Below are 24,050 nucleotides of genomic sequence, written 5' to 3' on the forward strand. Positions count from 1 at the left end.
AAAGTAACAAATGTGAGAGAACCTGCTGCCTCACTCACCGTCAGAGAACACACACAAGACAGATCCTGCAAGTGTAGTATATGTGGGAAAACCTGCCGGAAGATCTCCTTCATTGAACATTAGCGAATTCACATCATGGAGAAGCTATGAATGTAACGAGTGTGGGAAATCCTTCTGCCATCAGTCAGCCTTCAGAGTATATTGGAGAATTCACAACAAGAGAGAAACCCTTTGAGTGTATGAAGTGTGGGAAAACCTAACAGTTGTGGACTCACACTGAACATCAGAAAATACATACGGGAAAAACCATGTGACTAACAAATGTGAGAAAATATTTATTTTGTCACAAATCAAACTTCATCTTCTATCAGAAAACTCATAAAGAGTGAATTCCAAGAAAGCAATGACCAAAAGAACACAAATCAAATAGTTTACACAAGGCTAACCCTACATAAGCACAGAAGACTGAAATCTTATCAGTTAATATGAAAAACTTTTCTGCCATAAATCAACCCTCACTCTAATAGAGAACTCACACAGGAAAAAAAGTGTGTTTAATAAATGTGGTATAACATTCAGTGTGAACTGTGGAAACATTCAACATTTCTGACATGCTAAGTATGCTTCCTTTTTAAAATAATGAGACAAGCATTATTTAAATTAATTGATTTCTCTTGACATTGTTACTTGACAGTGTATGTTGAAAGGTATGAAGATTTAACCTCTCTTTGTTCCAAATCAACACCAATTTTTCCTGCGATAATTGAATACAATTTCCCAGTTTTAAATTCCCAGATTAGACAGGTTGGTTTTTGTCTTTTAACTGTGTGCATAGTTTAGTAACAGACTCCGATCCCTTTATCTGCAGAGGTAGCATTAAGAGAACTAACCATGTTACTCCCTCTTCTCACAGTGGGTATACCGCAGATGGGTGTTAGGTAAAGCTGAGCTAATGAAAGCCCTTCCTAAGACCTTTATAATGGGAGAGAGACATAAGTTAGCCAATGTGTGGTCCTGAAGCTTCCAGCAGCCATGTTAAGAAAACAGCAATTGCAGTAGGGGAAACATGCAGAGGTGAGCATATTTGAGCAGCAAAGAGAAGTCTGATAATGTTTGTCTCCCTGGTGTTAGTAGTTCCTGATACCCTGTTCTATCAGTAGTTTGCTTATGTCAACCAACAGGCTTTCAATTTTTTTTCCTAATCAACATGTCCCTAGAAGTGTTCTTTAGAATTCACTTATTAAATTCTGAGAACAGAAAAAGGCCTCTGTAATGCCAATTAGAATTACGTTATATTTATATATGTAGTAAGTCAGGATTGCCATTAAGTTCGTAGGAAATGTTTTCGCTTCAAATCCTGATTTCCATGAGTGGGACTTTTCCCTAAACCCATTCCTGGCCTCTGCCACATTATACATTCCACCCCAGGGAAGATGAAGTGGGTTTATCTAATGGGTGAAATTGGCATCTGTATATGTGTTTGTGTGCGTACATACGTGTGTGTGTGTGTGTGTGTGTGTGTACGTGTGTGTGCCAGTCTTGCTCTTTTTCTGTGAAACTTATTCCTAGTCACTTCAAAGGTTTGGTTGCTCTTATGAATGGGATTTTATTATCTTTCACTTTAAAACTGTAATCTTTACTGATGGAGTTTAAAAAAACAATTTTTGTAGCAAATTTTCTACATTTATCCCTCCATTTTAATATTTTACTTGTCCTTGTAAAATTCATTATTTTTTATAAATGAAACTGGTGGATTGCTTTGCATTTTTTCGATATTTTAAGACATTACATACAGGGTGTATTAGTTTTCTGGGGCTGCTGTAACAAAGCATCACAAACTGGGTGGTTCAGAACAACAGAATTCTGTTGTGTTACAGTTCTAAAGGCTAGACGTCTGAGAACAAGGTGTTAACACCTTGTTGGTCTACTCCCTGCTGAAGGAACTAGGGAAGAATCTGTTCCAGGCCTGTCTCCTATTGATAGGCCCATGGCTTGTGGCAGCGTAACGCCAGTCTTCACGTGGCATTCTCATTGTGTGCATGTGTGTCCAAATCTCCATTGTACTAGTACAAGGATACTAGTCATATTGGATTTGTGGCTCACTACTCCGTTATGACCTCATCTTAATTACACTTGCAACAATCTGTTTCCAAATAAGGTTACATCCTGTGGTACTGGGGGTTAGAACTCGAGCATCAATTTTTGGGAGACACAAGTCAACCCATAACACAGGGTAATGTATTAGTTATCTCTTGCTGTGTAACAAATCACCCCAAAACTTAGCAAGTTAAAGACTTCAGTAAACATTTGTGAGCTCATTCAGTTTCTGTGGTTCAGGAATCTGGAAATGACTTGCCTGGGTGGTTCCAGCTGCAGATTTTCCATAAGTGTGTTATCAAGATGTTGATAAGCCTGCAGTCATTTAAAGACTTAGGGTGAAGGACCCATTTCCACAGTGGCTTCCACATGGCTGTTAGGAGGAGGCCTCAGTTCCCCATCACATGGACTCACTTAGGGCGTTAGTGTCCTCACAGCATGCTGGTGTCCCCCAGAGTGACTGATCCCAGAGAAAGCAAGGCGGAAGCCATAATTTACCTCGTAACCTAGCTGTCACAATCCCTGTCTAGTCTGGTCACACAGATCCTGATGCTGTGTGGGAGAGGAGCACACAAGGGCGTGAATGTGAGGAGGTCGGGACTGCTAGGCCCATCTTAGTGGCTCGCTATCACAGGTAATCACGGTAAAGATGGAGTGGTTTCCGGAACTATGGAGGAAACACACTGGGAACAGTGACCACAAACAACTCTTTCAAGGAGTTGTGCTCAAGGTAAGCGAAATGGCCTGGTACCTCAAGGGAGAAGTATACTGGGGAAGGAGAGAAGCTGTAGGTCTGGCTACTGTCTCATGCCAACAAGGAGAATCAGCAGATAAGAAGCTTTTCAGAACAAACAAAATGCTGTCTGGTCTGCATGTGACCCCCCCCCCCCACATTCATATGTTGAATCCTAACCCCCAGAGGTTATGGTTTTAGGAAGTAGGGCCTTTGGGAGGTGATTTGCGATTAGTGTTCTTATAAAAGATCCCTCACCCCTTTAACCTGGTAAGGACATAGTGGGAAGGTGCCAGCTCTAACCAGGAAGAGGGCCTTGATCTTGGACTTCCCAACCTCCAGAACTGTGAGAGAATGTCGGGGGTTTATAAGCTATCCAGTCTGGAGTATGTTGTAGCAGCCCGAATGGACCAAGACAACTGCTTCTCTACCTCCACCCTCCATATTTCACAAAAAATGTCCTTTGTGACTCACCCTCAATAGAAACATACAGGGAAGGGAAGGGAATTCTGGTAAACATTGCTCAGCCAATAGCAATTTTTTTCTTAATTATGTGGTTTTAATATTAAAATCCATTTGGAAAGAAAAAAGTTCTGCTTCAACTTTTCAATCAGAATGTCTTGAATAGTCTAACTTTTGCATAATGGCTATCCATTTACCCTTTTTCAGGTAATTGGAGACTTATGGCTTAGTGGTAGGACATGGCAACAGATATAAAAAGGAGAAGAATATATGTTAGGAATTTTTATTGGGATGTAGGCTCCTATAGAGTCTGCTGATGGCAATTTTGGAATTCTAGACTGTTCTGAACAAGCTATTCTACTCTGTCCTATTAACCTTCTTTTCCCTTTTCCTTTAGAATTAGCAGTTTGACCCTGCTAGGAACCAGGTTGGAAATTCTTAATACGTTTAAAACACGTAAAATAATTCATTTTTAATTTTACTCTAACCCAGTATTTTAAGGACCAAAATTAGGGGTAAGGGGCCCAGTGCACAATTTTTTTTTAATCCCAATAACCATTTCCATAGTTGTATTGATAACATTTCTTTTGTACTCATTTTTAAACTTAGCTGCATTTTTAGCTTATACATAACTTGAAACCTATAAAACTATAACGTGTCTGTTATTTGCAGAAAGTGTATCTTTTTGCAATATGTGTATCTTTTCTTAGAGATAAAAACACCTAAGGAAACTAGCAGACAAGGAGGGGCCACATCTTGGGTTAATACAACAATTTAGCTCGATGGCAGCCACTGTACTATCTGGAAAAGCAGAGAAAGCGGAAAGATGAGAGAATGATCCCCAAAGAAGAAACTCAATATCGTCCTCCTGTCACTTGCTATGGATTGAGGCCAGTCCTAAAGAAACTTCTTAGACTGTGCCTGTGCCACTTGGCTGAACAGGGCTAAGTTGCCACCAATGATTATGGGAACAGATTCAGGAAAGTGTAATTAGATTTCTGACACAAGGCCTGAATGTATTCGACGTTACACACCAGTGTTGGCGTATTATTAGAAAACTTAGCATTTATTTATTAAATCATACACGACATCAACTTATTTCAAATAAGACAACACTATAAGTAATAGATTCTCCATGTCCTGAATTGTTACAATCTCTCCATTTCCTCTTGGTTCTCTGGATACATCTAAGAATGGTGCTAACTACTCAGGGAGGCTGGATGTCTCCAAATTTTATCCCTTTAGAAAAAGCAGCAGAAACCATCTTATCACCCACCAATCCATGACAGATTTTTCATTATCCACTGGCAAAGTTTCTGCTTCTCTAATAGTTCTAATTCCAAAGAGACAGCTTTACTTTTCCTTACTTATGCTTAGATAAGGGTTCCATCCTCTTCCTACATAAGTTTACAACTTCAGAGAGCTACCTCTATTAAAGATATGATGCTGTGCATCCAGTGGTTATGAACAGACAGCAAAATGAATATGTTCTTTGCACTGCACCCTTCCAGCTGCCTCTTAACCTGCTTCTCACCGTAGGAACTAATTTCAAGTTTTGGTTGGACATGTTTAGTCATTTTTTGCTCAAAGAAGTCAATGGAATATATAAAGTACATTTCTGATCATATCTCCCTGTTCCTTCAACATGTGTGTCTTTGTATTTTTAAAATATTCTGTACAGGATGAATTCACGCAAAAAAAAAATTGGGCTTTGACTAAAAACCTTTGCATTTTGATCTCTTTGGTTTAAATTTACAATTTCTAGTAAAAGGTGATTTATGAATACTTTTTTTGCATCTTCTATATATTTTTAGAGTTTCTTTTTATCATGAGTCTTCTGATGTTGAGAAAGTTTTGAGTTTAGGCTAAAAGCTTTTCCACATTGATTACATACAAAAGGTTTCTCTCTCGCATGGATTTTCTTGTGTCTATTAAGATTTGACTTATCATTAAAAGCCTTTTGACATTCACTACATTGATAGCGTTTCTCCTTAGTATGTATTCTCTTGTGTTGGTTAAGGTCTGAGCAATAGCGAAAGGCCTTTTCACATTCATTACATTTAAAGGGCCTCTCTTCAGAATGAAGTTTTCGATGTTTAATAAGGTTTGAGTGATGGCGAAAGCACTTTTCACAAACGTTACATCGGTAGGGTCTCTCACCAGTATGAGTTCTTCGGTGTCGAGTTAGATCTGAGAAACGGACAAAGGTCTTTTTACAATTACTACATAGGTAACGTTTCTCTCCGGTATGTAGTTGTTGATGGCGGTTAAGATCTGCGAGTTGAGAAAAGGTCTTTTCACAGTTATTACATGAAAAGGACTTCTCTCCGGTATGAATTTTTTGGTGTTTATTAAGATTTGAGGTACTTTTAAAGGATTTTTCACAATCATTACATTTGTAGGGTCTCTCTTCAGTATGAACTCTTTGATGTAGGATGAATTTTGAGTAAGGACTGAAGTCCTTTTTGCAATAATTACATGTGTAGTGTTTCTTTCTCATATGAAGTTTTTGGTGTTGACTTTTTTCCATGAAGCTGTGAAAGGCCCTACCACAAAATTTACAGGCAAAGAGTTTCTTTTGAGTATGAACTATTTGATGCCAAATCAAGCTGGGTTTCTTGCCAACATGAATCCTCTGGTGTGTATTAAAGGACGAGAGAAACCTAAAAGCCTTGTGACATACGTCACATTGGTATGGTTTCAGTTCTTGGTGCGTGCCCTGATGTTGTAGCAACTTGGAAACTCTGTTAAAGGTTTTGCCACACTGGTTACATTCGAAGTGTTGATCTGGAATATAAATTCTTTGGAGTGTTGTAAATGATGAGCGATGCCTAAAGGCCTTTGCATGTTCACCATATCTGTGGGTTTTCTCAACCTTGTGAATCCTCTGATGTTTGGTAAGCTGTGAGTTGTCCCAGAAAACTATGCTGCAGTCATTACATTCATAACACTGGGCAAAATTACGAAGTTTTTGATCCTTAGCATGGTGAGTACTTTGTCTGAAGGTATTCACAGATTCTTTAAGGGCATGATAATTCACCAATGCTGGTTGACATGCTATTAGGAAAACAACATGAGAAAAACAAAAGTAAATTTGGGCATCGCAACAAACATCAAGATAATCAGTAAGTGGGGTGGAGGGAAGAGAAATATTCAGTGACTGGGGAGATTACAGGGGTGGGTGAGAAGTAGAAGTTTGTGAGGGTAGAGGATTAAGAGAGACGTGTTCTCCAAATACCATACAAGAGTAATTTAAGTGAACAACATGTGGCCAATGAAAAATTTCTTTCAATTTGAAATACTTGTATTTCTGACTGTAAAAACTGACTCATCGAAAATTTAATTCCCAAAACAGAAAAACTTAAAGAATCTAAAAAGAATCACGTGAAAGTCCCAGCATGAATTAAAGTTTTATTTTCATTAAGGTCTTTTAAAATATCTCTGTATAGATACAGCAATTTGTGAAAGTGATTGTACTTTAAATATTTTCCTTTAAACAGCTAATTGGAGAATCTTTGTATGATTAAATATAAGTCTGGTTTATCAATTTTACTGATATTTAATATTTTACTGTATGACAGTCATTATTGATTGGGGCAGTGCTCAATTTGGATATTTGAATTGTGTTTGTTTTTGTTATTGCTGAAAACACTAAGAATAATCTTATATATACGTCTTTGTTAATTTGTTGAAATATATTCTAGTCATGGATTCTTAGAAAGAAAAGGGAGTCCCCACTTTTTGCATCTATACACAGCACAGTCAGTTAAGTTCTTATATTGCATGAGAACTTCATTATTTTCAGTATATTGATAACTCTAGACTCTATCAAACTTACGACCCCACAGTTTGACCAAAAGATAAGTTCTAGCATTCATTTTTTTGGTAGTAAATCTAAATAAAAATTGGTTAATTACTAGGAAAAAAATAATTTTGAGCATTTTAGAAAACAGACAAAATTATAGATTTTTTTTTTTTTTTGTATTTATTAACCTACCATTGATAAGCTGGAGAACTAGCATGGATTTCTGTTACCTTCATCATTCTAGACCTTGAGATGCTACTGAAATGATTGGAAAGTGTATGGATATGGAGAAATAGTTTAAAATATACATGAATATTTTCTAAAAGATAAATAAGGCATTGCAACATAAGACAGTCAAATGGTAATTAAAAAGAGCAAAGTGGAGATAAGTTTGAGGGTATGTTTAAATGCACATAATAGTTCACATTTATAGTAAAATGATAGAGCCAAAGCCAAAATTACACACCCAAAGACAAAACAGTAACATGGGAAACCTGGTTGGAGAATCAAAGGAAGGGACTGAAGAAATGGAATATATAACTCAAAACTTAGAACAGTCAGAGGCTTACAAGTATCAGCACCCATTAAACAGAAGTCTGATAAAAGAAAAGAAAGATTTACCAACTTCAAATGGTTTACTATATGGGCGACTGGAATCTCTGAAAGAGAAAAGGACCAGAAAAAGTATTTAAAGACATAACAGCCCCAAATTTTCCAAACACAATGAAAACTGTAAACTCAGAGCCCCAAGAGGCCCAACAAACTCCAAGCACAAGGAACATAAAGAGAATTATACCAAGGCACATCATAATCAAATTGCTCCAAAGCAGTGATAAACTAAAATCAACCAGAAGATCAAAAGATATTCTAGACATGGAACAAAGTAAGTATGACATCAGATTTCTCACTTAACACTGCAAGCAAAACAAGAGTAGAGCAAATCTTTAATGGACTAAACACAAAACAAACAAAAACACCTATCCTCCAGAATTTTGTGCCAGGCAAAAACCTTTGAAAAATGAAGGGTTAAAAAAAAAACATTTTTAGATGTACAAAAGGTAAAAGAATTCATTGCTGGCAGATCTACACTACAAGTAATTTTAAAAGAAGTCCCTTACAGCAGAAGAAAAAGGGTACCTTCTTTCTACTTTTGGATCTACACAACGTAAGGAAGAACATCAGAAATTGTAAATACATAAGAAATACATAAGGTTTTTAAAAATTATTACAAAGTCTCTTTAAAAGAATATTGGCTGATTAAACAAATAATACCAATGTATTGTGAGACTTGCAACATAAGTAAAATGCACGACAACAGTAGCATAAAGGCTGGGTGAGGTAGTAAAGATGGATACTGTAAACTCAATTCCTAATATAACCACCCAAATAACAAAGAGTTATGGCTAATAAGCCAAAGGAAATAAAATGGAATCCCCCAAATTATAATACAAAAAAAGGGCAATAAAGGGGGAAAGGGCGGAACAAAGAGCAGATACGACAAATCAAATGACAAAAAGATTTAAATCTAATATCAATCACATTAAATGTAAATGCTATAAACCACGGTTTCTCAATCTGAGCATTATTGATATTTTGTACTGGATGATTTATTTGTTGTGGGGGTGGCCTCATGTATGTAGGATGTTCAATAGTATCCCTGGCCTCCACCTCCTAGGTGCCAGTAGCATACTCTCATCCCCCGTTGTGACTACCAAAAATACCACCAGACATAGCCAGATGCCCCAAGGGGGCAAAATCTTTCCCTCCCCACATTGAGAACCACTGGTATAAACACCCCAATTAAAAGGTAGAGATTGTGAAGATTGGATAAGAAAGCAAAACCAAATTATATATTTTCCACAAGAAACTCACTTTAATTGTAAAGACACAAATAAGTTAAAAATAAAAGGATGCAAATATGTACGTATACCATGCTGCCATCAAAAAAAAGCAAAGAGTGGCTAGACTAATATCAGACAAACTAGGTCTCAGAGCAGTAATTATTTCCAGGGATAAAGAAGTTCATAATGTTAAAGAGGTCAATTAATCAGGAGTATAGCAACCTTCAATGTTTAGGCACCTTCAGAGCTTCACAATACATGATACAAAAAGAATATCAAGGAGAAATAAATAAATTCACAATTATGTTGGAGATTTCAGTACCCCTCAATAATCAACGAAGGAAGTAGGCAGAATATCAGCAAATATATGATAGGTTTGAATACCACTGTCAACCAACTGGATCTAATTACTATTTCTGTAACGCTCCACTCAACAGAATACACATTCTTCTCAAGTGCACAAGGGACACTTGCCATTCTGGCCGTAAAACAAGTCTCAACCAACTGAAAAGGATTCAGGTCATAGAAAGTACGTTCTCTCACCACAATAGAATTAGAATTTAACAGAATAATCCCCAAATACTTTCAAACCAAATAACACCACTCTAACTAATCAACTTGAAGAAGAAATGAAAAGAGAAGAAGTATGTGAGCTGAATGAAAATGAAAACAATGTATGAGAATTTGTGTTATGCTACTAAAGTAGTCCTTGGGTGAAATTCAGAGCACTAAATGCCTATATTTGAAAGAAGAAGGGTCTCAAATCAATGACCTCAGCTTCCATCTTAAGAAAATTTAAAAAGGAGAGCAAATTAAACCAAAGTAAGCAGAAGAAAGGAAGTAAAACAGAAGTCAGTGAACTAGAAAACAAGAGAAAAACACAGAAAAAAATAAAAGCCTGGTTCTTTAAGATCCATAAAATTGATAAGCCCAGCGGGGGGGGGGGAAAGAAGACACAAATTACCAATATTAGGAATGAAATAGGTGACGTAACTACACATTCTGTACCCATTAAAAAAGTGGGAAGGGAATATGATAAACACACATACAGACTGATTTTTTGACAGAGGTGCAAAGACGGTTGGAATGTTTTGTGACACGGTTTATATTATGCCCTGTGACTTAACGAAATTATTGCACAGATTCTTAAGGAGGAAACATGAGAATTTGGTTAGAAAGAGTTGTAGAGAGTTGGCCATTGTTAGGGTAAAAGATTCCTCAGTTAAATGTTGTGGACACATACTGTAGAATACTATATTGCACTTACAAAGCATATATAGTATATATAACATGTAAAGATCTCAGAACTAGAGATAAATGGAAAGATGAGAAATGAGATTTTCCCAACATGCAATTTAAATTAGGATGCACTCATATATAAAACAATGTATACGTGCATATTTTACAACGTAGAAAAAGTATTAGCCTGGTAGTCTTAGGGCGAGAAGACGAATGAGATCATGGGCTACAGGTTATGGAAATACAAAATAATAATGGAGTCTCGAATAGAACAGCAGTGATAAATGGCTAGAAGCTGGACAATATGATTGACTCAGTTCTCTGTACCTGATTTCCAGGCCTCTTACCACCACATGGCCCGCCATAAACCATCTAATTTGTTTTATTCAAATAGGTGAGTATTTATATATAGAACACAAGACAGAAAGCAAACAGATTTGTTTACTAAAACCACAAGGCAGTGAAGAGAGTAGGAAAAAATATTGTAGTAAATACAAAATTGATTACAACTTCATGGAAAAATACTCAGACGTGTACCAGGGATGAGAGGATAAGGAAGAGAGACAAATACACTAATGGGATAAAAGAAAGTTCAGAAGGTGACTCATTTCTGTAGGTGAACTAGCTTGGTGGTGGGAGAGGAGTTTGGGCCAGGTTATTAAGTTTAAAAAAAATAAGAAGGCCCAGGGTTACTTGGAAATCTTATGAACAATTCTTAGAAAACTTTTGAACTTTTCTTCCTGGATTCCAGGACCACTTTCCAAAATGCCTACAGCTTATGTGCATTTGGTACTTTTTCCTACTCTTAGATCTAATGGTGTCCCAGATCAGAATCATCATCATCCATCCCAGCTTCTAACTTTTCAGCCCCTGACTTGAAACTTCAACGAGTTTCTATAAAATGCCTGGATGATAGCGCATTCTGGCAATTACCACCTTCTGTTCATGATGGGCGTATCATCTCTCTCCAATTACTAAATTTTATTGCTTTTCTGGCTTGTTATTTTATGTCTAATTAACTTACTATCTTAATCTAGAGAGAGAGAAAAAAAAATCCCTCTCCATAAATCTTTTTTGAAAAAAAGGCTTTTCATGACGCTTTCCTGAACTAACCCATTCATTCATTCTAATCACTGATGAACTATTTGATCAGTTCAGGTACTCATACTATGTCTTTTCTTGTGGCAATATAAATTTCAAAATTTTACCAGCACACCATTTAGTGTCCTGAGACTGGAGGTATAACAAAAGGGGCACAGGGAGAGTGACGAATGTGGGGCAAGAATAAGATTTCTTTGGAGGCCCATGGGGGAGCTCCTCTCCTGTCACCTCAGGGTCCAGGTTAATCTGACCAGTCGGAATGTGACCTGTGATGGCTTCCACTTGCTTTTCAAGTACCTGGGCAGGGAGGACTTGTCACCTCTTTCTCCATCATCCAGGGCTCCTTCCCTTGCTTCAAAGAGGATATCACTTCTGCCTTGTAAGTCCAGTGTCCTAAGAAAAATAAGTGACCTTGACCATGCTGTGGTGTTTACAGAATTTAGACCCATGCTTTTGGTTCCTCAAAATCAGGAAACTCCAAAGCACTGTTTTTGTTTTTAAAAGACCATCTATATTTTAACAGTTCCCCAGCTGTTTCTTAGGCACACAATAGCCTGAGAAGTACAGTTTTAAAGGAAGGGGTGATGGCTTGGAAGCCAGTGGAGAATATAAAGCTTGAGTCATAACAAGATGAAAATGCCCTTTCTTAACATCACACAGCTCCAGTACTTTACTGAAAATTATCGAGCTGAAATTCAGTCAGCCATTTTCATGGGATTTGCAGATAATTCATGCAGAAGGAACAAGTCCACCACGGGTAATTTTAAACTAACAAGGGAAGATCTCCTTACCCAGAGACACAAGGTAATCACAGTTATCCAGCATCACTTCCATATACAGTTTTCTCTCTTCAGGGCTCAGATGAGCCCACTGGTCCGGAGAAAAGATCACAGCCACATCTTTAAATTTCACTGATTCCTGAAATACCAATTTATACCTTATATGTCTACATGTTTTTAAGGGGCCCTTAGTAGATGTCTTTCAAGTTGGGTGTAATCAGGAGGGAGACAGAGTATAAGGACACGTTAGAATGTGTGGTCAAAGGCTATAACGGAAAGTGGAAACTGTAAGAAATACACATTTTCCTGTACAGTTCAGGAAGGCAAAATTACCTGCCCTCATAAAAAAGAAAAAAATAACAGCTAAAGAAACATGCATTTGGTGTATGTGCTTGGCTGAGGAGTCACTGGGGTGAAGCTGCCATATGTGGAATTAGGACTGAAGGCTGCTAAGTCCCAGCCAAGTGAAATGATAAGGGAACTCCTGCCTGACTGCTTGGGTAGGAGATCAGTCTTTTCCTGCCTACAGACTTGAAATGAAACATTCCTCTTCTTGAGTCTCAAGCCTGCCAGACTTCAGACTGAAACCGACACCATTGGCTCTCCTGGGTCTCCAACTTTTCTATTATAAATCTTGGGACTTTTCAGCCTCCATAGTCACGTTGAGTCAATCCCTTATAATAAATTATATATATACACATACGTGTGTATGTGTATATCTATGTATATGTAGCCTGTTGGTTCTGTTTGTCTGGAGGACCCCAATTAATACCATCGCTTGTTAACTGCCATACAGTGTGGGTTGATAAAGATTGAGATTATACAGGCTCAGGCATCAAGGGATGCCTTCAAAAATGAACTGTATCTTAAATGAGGGACAGTCACTTTGGGTTCCAGCCACAATGGGGTAATTGCCCTGAGTTACCCTCTCACTGTGAAAGAACTGAAAAAGCTGGATGAATATACAAGCCACTGTTTTTATGCGCTGGAAAACAACCCGTTCAGGACTGGGGTCCTGGACCAAGGAAAAGCGCACATCACCCTGGAATTCTCCTTGATGGCATTTCTAGAGCCACAGGGCAGGGACAGAACCCAAGCGGAGAGCAGCAGTGGTCTTGCTGGATGGACAAAGGATATGTCCAAAGGAGTTTGGAGCTTCCTTCCAGCACAGCTGGGATTTTGAGGGCAGAATGCTAGAGAGGGAGTCCTAAGCACCCACATGGAAATTTCCCTTGAATCCTTGGCTGACATTGGAACTGCCTGCACAGAGCCAGACTTGGGAGAAGAGCTGTTGGGATACTGAGTGGAACAGAAGTTTTGGACGTCACACAGACCTCCCAAAAAAGTAAGATTCCAGCCCAGCCAGAGGGGGGAAAGGGGTGACTGGGCATTAAGTTGAGGCCACACACCTCGAGTCCTATACCCAGCAAAGATACCCTTCAAAAAACGAAGGCAGAGATAAACGTATCAATTTGGGCTTGAAAAATTGACCAGTGACCACAAGAGAAATGGAAACCTTTCTCCCAGAAGAAATACAAGTTTTGACAAATTTGTATCAGTCTGTATGGATTCATAACAGTCCCGGGGTGGGGGTGGGGGGGGGAGATAACATTGACGTTCTAACCTCAGAATGTGACGCTACTTGAAAATTGCTTTGTTTTTACGTAAGTACCAAGTTACAAATGAGATTACTGGAGTGAGCCCTAATCCTGTATGACTTATAAAGGGGAAATTTGGACACAAAGATACACGCACAGAGGGACAACTATGTGAAGAGACACAGGAGAGGACCTTGTGTAGAAGACAGGCAACAAGCCATGTGTAGATGAAGGTTGCCAGCAAACCACCAGAGGCTCAGAAAAGATTCACCCACACAGCCCCAAAGAGCAACATGTTTTTAGGCCCTGTACATTGGTATTTTAGGAAGAAAATCAAATAAAAAAAAGCAAAATACGAAAAGTAATTCACCTGCGATACCACCCTTAGGAATGAAAGAGCCATGTTTCTCCTCCTCCTGTTCTCAGGGGAAAGCAGAATTCTGAGAAGTCTCACCTTAAAATCGAGGGCAGAAGTGTGTGAGACCAAGAGCCTCTACCCCCCCTTCCATCCCCCACCCCAAATTACCACCACCTCAATCACATACACAGAAGAAACCAGGGGTACACAACCGTCTGCCAGCCTTTCAGGTTCACCGCTCCACCTGGGACCTGCAAGGAGCCCACACGTGATGCTGCAGCAGTTGGGATTTCAGGTATATGGGACGTCTCCCCACATGCCAAAGTATGTGACTCTACTTCCCCCACTTCCCGGTGAAACAGAGCATGAACTCACCCTCACAGCGAGGCCGGCCCCAACGCCGGTTGTGAGCCCAGCATGCACCTGGGCCTGCTTATATGGAGCCCAAATTATCACACCCAGAATCGTCTCATTTCCCAATCAAGGCCAGTCACTTCCTGTAGTGTAGGGCTCTCAGCTCTTTGGTCCTGAGTATGGTGGGAACAGGAAAGATTATAGAGAATGCAGAGTTGTCTGGTCAAGGTTTAGGCTAAAAATTCCCAAGTGTTCTTTACTCATGCCTACTGTATACTGCAGTCCTGAGGTCATATGATACACACCGCAGAGGGGCTTGTGACATACTTACTTCCCACTTGAATCTTTGAAATAAGGGGTCTCACGTGGTGCCCCTCCCCTCCATGAGGCAGCTGCATGGAGGAGGCAAGGCAGTTTGGTGCTTTTCGCAGGGAGATGGTGTAAAATAGCACCTCCACTTGCCCATGGCCCGTCAGTACGAGGGGGAATCCAGCATGTGCTACTTGCCATAGACGGGTTTGAAGGAAGGTCCGTGTGGTGGGCTGAATAATAACCCCCCTCCCCCATGCCAAGGGCCATGTCCCAATTCCTAGAACTTGTGAATATGCTGTTACACGGCAAAAGGGACTCAGCAGGTGTGAGTTACTTAAGGATCCTGAGATGGGGAGAGTAGCCTGGATTGTCCAGGTGGACCTCATAGCATCATAAGAGGGCGGCAAGCGCTCCAGGGGATGAGAGGGGCCGAGAGCAGAGGAGTGCTAAGCAGCTTCTAGAAGCTGGAAAAGGCAAGGAAATGGGTTCTCCCTAGAGCATCCAGAAGGCACACAGTCCTGCCAGGAGCTTGAGTTTAGCCCCATAAGACGCATTTCAGAATTCTGACCTCCAGGATTGTAAGATAATAAATGTGTGTTGTTTTATGCCACTCGGTGTGTGGGAATGTGTTACAGCCGCAGTGGGAAACATGCAAAGATGAGAACAGCCTGGATTGGGATGTGGTGGGCACAGCGAGGATGTCTGGACCGGAGGCCATGAAGGAGGGATGTCAGGTCCAGCTGCTCCCTTGTGCCCAAAGGCTAAACGTTGCAGCAGGACAGAAGCCCAAGCAGGGTGAGATGCCCCAGGCAGAGGCCAGCCAGACCCAGTGGCCAGCACCCAGGCCTGAGTCATGGCCCCTGTTCCTTCACTTCTTGTTCAGCCTTCATGAAGGGAACACTTAATTCTGAGGCAAAACAGGCAAAGGGAGACAGCACTTGACAGGAAGGAATGTGCTTGAGAACACATGTGAAATTTGAAATCTGAGAATTGCATTTCTCAGTCAACTGACAATTTCAGGAATCTGTTTTAAACAATCATTTTCTGAATTAGATGGAATTGTCCTAGCAGTGATAAAAATTGCATTTTATCACAGTAGGTAAAGTGAAAGCTCAGTATCAGGAATTTATAGGAAAGAAGTCAGTGTTCCTCACATCTGTATTTATCACGGTGAGATTTTTACATACTCCAATAGAAAGCAAGAGGGAAACACTTCCTCTAATAGAAGGGTTAAAGACACATGGAAGGTGGTGATGAGTTTGGAAGTGGAGGGTTGTGGGTCAAATTGTGAGGGGCTGCCTGAATTTATCATCTGTGAGTTTCTGTGAAAGAAGAGAAAACATCGCAGGGATGCAATAGCTTGTGAAATATGGTGAAGGTTACAACAGTTCCCAAAGAGAATGGAAAGGGAACTGGAGAGAATGAAATAAAGGAACTGCTCAGGTGAAGTTTGACGTCTGTGATTCTTACAAATGCCCAAGCCCTAGGTGACGGGGCAGGGACTAGGGCAGAGGCAGCAGGAATGGAGACGATCACACGAATATTGTGAACTCTGACTTAAAAACGTGTCAGTGGTAGGACCAGGGGCTGGAGTTGGGAGCCTTGAAAAGTTGAAGTTGATTCTAAGAATTCTACCCACCAACCTAGAAGGATATTTCTCTATAGTTCTTTCAAATTTCATAATATGATCTTGGTCTTTTTGCTTGGAAGTAAGAGCAATACTACCTGATGCTACTTTTAGATGAAGTATTTGGAACATATAGGTTAGGTGACATGGTATAGGTCCCTAGTTCTTTGTAATGAAACTAGAATCTGAAATCCATTCTACCAAAATCTCAGGCCAGCTTCTCCCACCAGAGCAGTTTTATTGGATCATAGTTTAATAGCTCCTCAAAAATTAGATACATGAGTATCTAATATAAAGGATTTAATGACCAAAAAAGTTCAAGAAAACTGGACATGTGTATAGTACGGTAATATTCAGATGTTCCAAAATAAATATAAAAATCATTCGTGACGATCATTTTGATTCTATTGAAAACACTGCTATTAGATGTAGCAAATTATTTATAAAGGGATACATTAAAATTGGAAAAATCCAACATAAATAATTTTACCTGGAGTTCTTTGGTGAAGATGTCTTTGAATGACCAAAATTTCATAAAGGATGCCTTTTTATTTCTTCTTTAACAGTTAATTCAAGCAGTTAATTCAGAGGCTGAGATAGGCTTACAGTTAGTGAATGCCCCAAGTAAACGGCACTATGTAGAGACAGGAGAAGTATATTAGTTTTGGCTTTTTTCAAATGAGGGGCTTATTACTCCAGTCTAATGGTGGCCTATTTGGAATGGCAGCTTTTCAGAACAAGTTACTTTAGTCTTATATTCAGTTTCATTTTCTTCCCTGTCATTTGGATTCACATGTTGGAGTGGATAGGCTGGTGGGAGTGTCCTTGGGCCGTCGTTACATACAGGCCATTTAATTTGCTTTACCCCTGGGTTTTAGGAATCCAAGTAAAATGGGGAAGGAGGTTTGATGCACATGAGTCTTAAGTCTTTCCTTTGCCTCATTAACTTAGGATGAGCTACCTCAGGCCAGTAATGTCTCTTTTTCTCATGACTGTGTTTATAATCTCATTTCTATTTTCTCAGCGATTTCTCAAATGTATTTCAGTTATTTTTCAGCCCAGTGCAGTTATAGTTTCAGCTCCTCTAACCTGAATCCGGTCAAGTGGAATGGGTCCAGTACAGGCACAAGAATTGGACATCTATACCAACTTTTACTTGGAGAAACATTACATGTCCTCGTTAGGAGATTATTGAATTAAACATGCAAGGTTTCTCTGGCAATCCAAAACCAAGTTTTCTTTGGAGAAGCCTTCGTAATATCTGAGAGAGAAGAGTGACAGACAAGAAAGAGTAGTTGTCATATCCCCAAAACTGCCTATGCGTTGGGATCAGGTCCAAGAGACCTGTCATGCTATGTACCCTCTGCCTTAGGCTGGACAGGGGAACTTTGTCACTAATGGTTGAAGGAATTCACCCAGCAATGTGTGATAAGTTCTGACTTTGTGTTAGAAGTCTGCTTGGTAGCAGATACTAGAATGGTTTGTTTATTTATTAAGCCATTAAGAAATGTAGCTATTTTCAAGTAAAACATTAACATAAGTAGATTCTCCATCTTCTGAATGCAAGTCCAACGGCCCTCTGTTGCCATAAGCCAACATCATCATTTTTCTCTAAACATATCTAAGAAGACTAATGATAATTTCATGACCCTAGATGTCACAGATGTTATAGCCATTCAGACAAGAAAGTAGGAGCATTTTGTTACCCACAACATTTTTATTCGTATTACAGATGTCAATACCCGTCACCAATCATTCTTTAACTTTTGGTCTCAAAATGAAGGAACAGATCAATGAAGGCTGTTTTGTTTTGTTTGGACTCTGCATATAGGAATTTTCTTCAGTGGTTTCGATCCCAGAAATACAGAGTTCGCAGCATTTATTTATGTCTACTTGTATTGGGTGTAAATTTTTCCATGCAAAATCTTTTGTCATTTAACATATTACCTCTATTTATTTTTAAAGAGTTTATTTATGATCTAACGTATGATCTTATTTCAATGACTAACCTAAATGAAATTAAGTATTTTTATTTCATTTTTCTTCCTAGCATTCTACTCTAAACACAGGGAATATGACAAAGGTAAAGCCTTGGGTTATTTCAAATCCTAGGCTGAATCTTCTCAGTCATTTTTCTGGTGACTATTTCAAAGAATCATGAACATACACAAAATAAGGTAGAACCTGTAAGCATATAATGCTGTTTCCTTGCCGTGTGTGTTCTTAAATTTTATACAGTAGTTTTGTTTCTTAAGATTTTTCCAGACTGTATGAATTGTGATGAAGTAGAATTGTGTATTATAATCAATATGGAAAGATATTTAGCTATAGACATTGTGTCTCTGGATGAATTCTCTGGTGTTTGGTAGAGAAGATGTGATACTTAGAGACCTTTAGAGACCTTTTCAGTATAACCATGGCTTAAAAAATTCTATTTCCTGAGTTTTCTGATGTTGAACAAGGTCTGACCTTCTTTTAAAAGCTTTTTACACTGATTACAAATGATGGTTTCACTTCGGAAAGTGTCCTTTTATGCCAACTAAGATTAGATGCATTTCTTGTCACATTGGCTATATCCATATGGCTTTTCTCCAGTAGGAGTTCTTTCATTCTGGCTAAGATCATAGTTACTGCTAAAATCATGCCCACACACGCAACAATGAAAAATTTTCCAGTGTGAAGTTTGTAATGCTGTCTCAGTCTTCAGAATGAGTTCTCTGATGTTTACTAAGTTGTGGGTAAAACTTAAAGCGTTTTTCACAGTTATCACATTTGTATACTGTTGGGTTGGTATGAGCTTCCCAGTGTTTCAGCAAGCTTTGAAACATTGCCAAAGGTATCTCCACATCTATTACATTCAAAGTGTTTTCCTGAAATATGAATTGTTTTAGGTCCTTTCAGGGTTGTCTGTTGCCAATCGGCCTTCCCACATTCATCACACTGAAAGGGTTTCTCTCCAGTGTAAACTCTCTGATGTCTAACAAGGAATTTAAAGGCCTTGTCACATGCATCATGTTTGTACCGTTTTGGTCCCTTATGCTTTTTCTGATGTTGCGTAAACTTTGAAGCTCTTCTGCAAGTATTTCCACAATCATGACATCCAAAGAGTTGCTGTCATGCGTGAATGTTTTGGTATTTGTATGGCTTCTGTCCTGTACGAATTTCCTTATGTCAAGTGAAGTGTGAGATGTGAGTGAAAGCCATTCCACAGTCATCACACTCATAGCTCTGCATTACAGTGTGAAGTCTTTGCTGTACATTCAAATGTGAGCTCTGTTGAAAGGCACTCATGGATTCATTAAGGTCAGGAGGAAAAAACCCCAAGTTGGTTGCTATAATAATAGGGACAGAGTAAGAGAGTACAGTAAGATTAGACTCTCACATCATAATATTAATCGCAATAAGTTATTGTTTGTATGTGTGTGTGGAGGATACAAGGATAGGTAAGGGAGGTGGCAGTGTGTCATTGGGAAGTGTCAGAGTGTGGGGGCAAAGAGTGAGTGGTGCAGCTACACATTTTAAAGGTATCATTTAAAAGCAACATCAGTGTTTTTGTAAATAAGGAGGCACTGACATCATTCTTCCTTTGAACTGAAAATAATTTTTACTCTATTACCTATTAAAAATTTTACACTCAAATAAATGTTACACTCAGTACGTAAAGTGGTAATTGGAGTTTTACTTTCAAGTGTTTCTTTTAGCACAGAATTTAATGAGTTGATATGTGATTAAATATAAATATAGTACCTTGATTTTAATGCTACTTGAATACTAACTGGTGTGCCATACTAGACATACCCATTGAATTATTACATGGAATTTGCCTTGTGTCCATTTGTTAATGAAAAGAGAGATCCACTAACTTGTATATATAACTGTGCATTTGATTACCAGTATACTATATTTAAAGTTGGGGTGCTCGCAGATAGGAATCTCAGTTATGTATTTGTCACATCTTAAAGGCACAAAGCGTAGGTAAGTTCGTGTCCATTTGTATTCTAAACTCTAATACATACATGAATATATCATTGCTATCACTATTTCTGTAACCCTGGGTTCAACCAATATTTTATATTTTTGTTAATCTGATACTAACTTTTGTCACTGATATTTTTATTTGGACTTATTAAGTTGCTAGAAAAATACATTTGGTTTTTTGCTTCATGAGATAAAACAAAGTAAATTACAAAGATGTAAAGAAGTACCTGTAAGACTCTCCACCACTAATAAAAAGTGTAATTAATATAGTACCCTGTTACTTGCCTGCATCCCAACCATGGATAATGCTACTCTAGTGTCAAACTGTTGGATAAAATATTGCTAACATAAAAGAGGATCAAGAAGTATTTAAAAATAAAGTAGACCTACTGGGTATGAATACAATAGATGGTATAAATAGAAGAATAATACAGGCAAAGACAAAAATAGTAAAATGGGAAGTCTATGAAGAATTTAGAAAAATCCAGATTAGATTTAAAAGAATATTAAAATTAAGACAAATGTGAAATATAAGTACTGATATTTACCAACTATAAAGCCTCAGGAAAAAAAAAATGCAGAAGAAAAAAATTTTCTAGAACGTTGGACTATTTCCCAGAAATAATATATAAGTCTTGGTGGACAGATTTTTTTTTTCTTTCAGCACTTTGAAAGTATCATCGCATTGATTCTGGAGTCCCATTGTTTTCGAAAAGTCAGCTGCAAATTACGAGTATATTGTTCTCTTGTACACAACAGGTCATTTTTCTGTTGCTGATTTCAAATTTTTCTGTCTTTAGATTCCAATAGTTTGATCATGATGTATACAGTGGTGGAATTCTGCACTTTTCCTATGGAGTTTGTTTAGCTTCTAGGATATGCAGATTATTGGTTTTCACCAAATTTGGGATATTTCTGACCATTATTTCAAGTGTTTTTTTTCCCTTTTTCTTTCTTCTCTCCTCTCCTTCTAAGACTTCTATGCATATGTTGGTATCTTGATGGTATTCCACAGGTCTTTGATGCTCTGTTCAATTGTCTTCATTCTTTTTCTTTCTGTTCTTTAGGTAATTTCTGTTGATAGATCTTCAAGTTTGCTCTCTACCAAATTCTCTCATTTGCCAGCTCAGATCTACTGTTGAGCCTCTAGTGAAATATCCACTTCAGTTATAGTACTTTTCAGCTCCAGAATTTTCAGTTTTCATAACTTCTCTCTCTATTGATGTTCTTTAATTGTGTGTGTGTGCGTGTGTGAGTGTGTGTGCGTGTGTGTGTACGGGTGTGTGCCTGCGTGTGTGTGTGTGTGTGCATGTGTGTGTACGTATGTGCACGTGTGTGTGCGTGTGTGTGTGTGCGTGTGTTTCCATGATGAGGACCAGGATAATGATGATCAGTGCTTGTATGTTTCATGGAACCAAACATGCTGGGCTTCAAATCCCAGATCTGACTTTGAACAAGTTATTTAATCTGTGTAATTCTCAGTTTCCTCTTTCAAAACATGAAGGTGTTGTTATAAGGATTAAATGGTAAGAAGGAAAAGCTTTAGCGCCTTGCTACTACAATGTGAGGGACCAGCAACAACAAGGGCATCACCGGAGGTTGTTAGAAATGCAGATGCTTGGGCCCCACCCACATCAGCTGAATAAAAATCTGCATTTTAACAAGGTCCCCAGGTGATTCTGTGCACATTGCCCAGTACCTAATAGGACCACAGGCAGCCAATCAATGTTAGTATGGTAATTACAAGCCTCTTTATTTAGGTTAACTATCTCAGCCCTCACAAGGCGTGAGGTTAGGGCTTACACCCTCATTTTAATAAGGAAACTAAGGCTCATAGAGGTAGAGGGAAGGTCATATCACTAGTGGATGAAGTTGCTGAGATTCAAACATATTTACTCCAAATGTTTTTTTAATGTATGTTTATGCCTAAGATAAAGACAATGTTTGAATCGTTTTATCCTTAACATCAGTGTAACCCCATGCCAAATAATTGTGGAGAAAATATTGAATTAATCTTACTATGTGGTGATTGCATTTCAAAGGGTACGGCAGTCGAGATTCTGACCCTCTCCTAACCTCTCTAGCCTGCCTCTGTCCTCAGTAGCTGTTTAGAGTTTATAGCCCAGTCTGACGTTTAGTTTGTGGTCCAAGTTAGAGGTTCTACATCAAGTTAACTTGCCTCCCAGGTCCAGGTCCACAGAAACACAAGCTCAAGAAAAGGAAGGAGATGGTTCTAGAAGTACCTTGAAAAGCACCCACTCTAACCTGAGACCTTATAGGGCAGAGTTAAAAGATCCCTAGAATAAGTAGGTCCTAGGTAGCTGGGTCTGAAGCAGTTTCTGATTCTCCTATGTATAGTGAACAAAGCCAGAATGATATCACCACATCCATGAGCCATCAAATACTGTGTGCTAGTAGAAGCTGTGGGCAGACTTTGACAGGAGAGAGGTAAGCCAGGGCAAAGGGGGACGGGTGAGGGGTAGGTTCTACAGGGAAATAAACTTTACTGTAGGGTGTTTGAAAAGTTGGTCTTGGAATAAGTGTTCTTGGATAAGCACACTGTTACTAATGATTTAGAATATCTTGAATAATTTTGTAATTCTGGCAGTTATTTTAACATTCACTGTTATTAACGTTTAAAATATTTTAATTATTATACCAGTCTCATCCAAATATTCATTAAATGGTTGTGCTCTTAGGGGGCTTAAAAAATCATGAAGACCAATTATTTTGAAGTGGAATTTAGATGTTATAAGATGCTACAAAGATAGTTAAATAAACACCACAGTTTTATAAGATACTACAAAGACACTTAAATAAACACCACAGTTTTATAAGATACTACAAAGACACTTAAATAAACACCACAGCATTGTGCTGTTAATTTACTGGTGAACGCTCCACAACATCAAAGCTAAAAATAAAAAAGGCAGCATTAGGGCAGGTATATTCCACAATAGATATAAATTTATGCTCCCTGAGAATGCATCTTTCCAATTCTACGTCTATTACTGTGGGGAAATTAGTATTGAATGATGCAGGTTTTGAATTCTTCCAGGTCTTTATAAACAAAATCTTTGCATGGACTTCTCTATTGTTAATGTATGAAAGTGATTTTAATTTTTTTTTTGGATCAATTTTGTACTTGCGTTTGGCTTTTTCGTTTTTTTTTATCCTTAGGAGATGCGTATGCTTTTTACAAAAAAATGAATTAATGCTTTACATTCTTGTGTAAAGAGCATTTTATATCACAATATATTATAATCCTCCCCCATGTCAATTCATATAGCTCTGCATTATAATTTTTAATGGTTACCTAATACCCTACCTTATGGAGCCCTACAAGTGATTTTCTTTTTTTTCCTTCCTTACATTTAGATTTTTGACAATGTGCTGCTGTTATTATAAACTGTAAGAAATGTACTTATATGCGTACACGTATCCTTGGACAACTGTTTCCTTAGGTCATATTTCTAGTAATAGAATTGCTGCATTAAAGTGCCTGCTCTTTTACATCTTGGTACAGAGTGGCCTCCAAATTGTTTTGTAAATTATATTCCAAATAGAAATTTATGAGAATGAACATTTCCTTAAACTTCTGTCCTCCCTGGATATCATTTTTCTTTATAATCTTTGCCAATGGTAAAGTCCAAAAAACATTTGCATTTTTTATTTGTAGTTTATGGGCTGCTTTCACATATTTATTCCTCATTTGCATTTTTTTCTTTTATTACTTTCACCTTCATATTCATAGATCATTTTTATG

The 24,050-nt window shown here is 38.3% G+C and overlaps 1 protein-coding gene across 4 annotated transcripts in view; it reads left to right on the top strand.

The window, feature by feature from the left end:
• ZNF334 (zinc finger protein 334) overlaps positions 1 to 24,050 on the top strand; it is a 52,964-nt gene that overhangs the window by 6,278 nt on the left and 22,636 nt on the right. The gene's annotated exons all lie outside the window — the stretch shown is intronic.

Source organism: Rhinolophus sinicus, linkage group LG13 (genome assembly GCF_036562045.2).
Source record: "Rhinolophus sinicus isolate RSC01 linkage group LG13, ASM3656204v1, whole genome shotgun sequence".
NCBI lineage: Eukaryota > Metazoa > Chordata > Mammalia > Chiroptera > Rhinolophidae > Rhinolophus > Rhinolophus sinicus.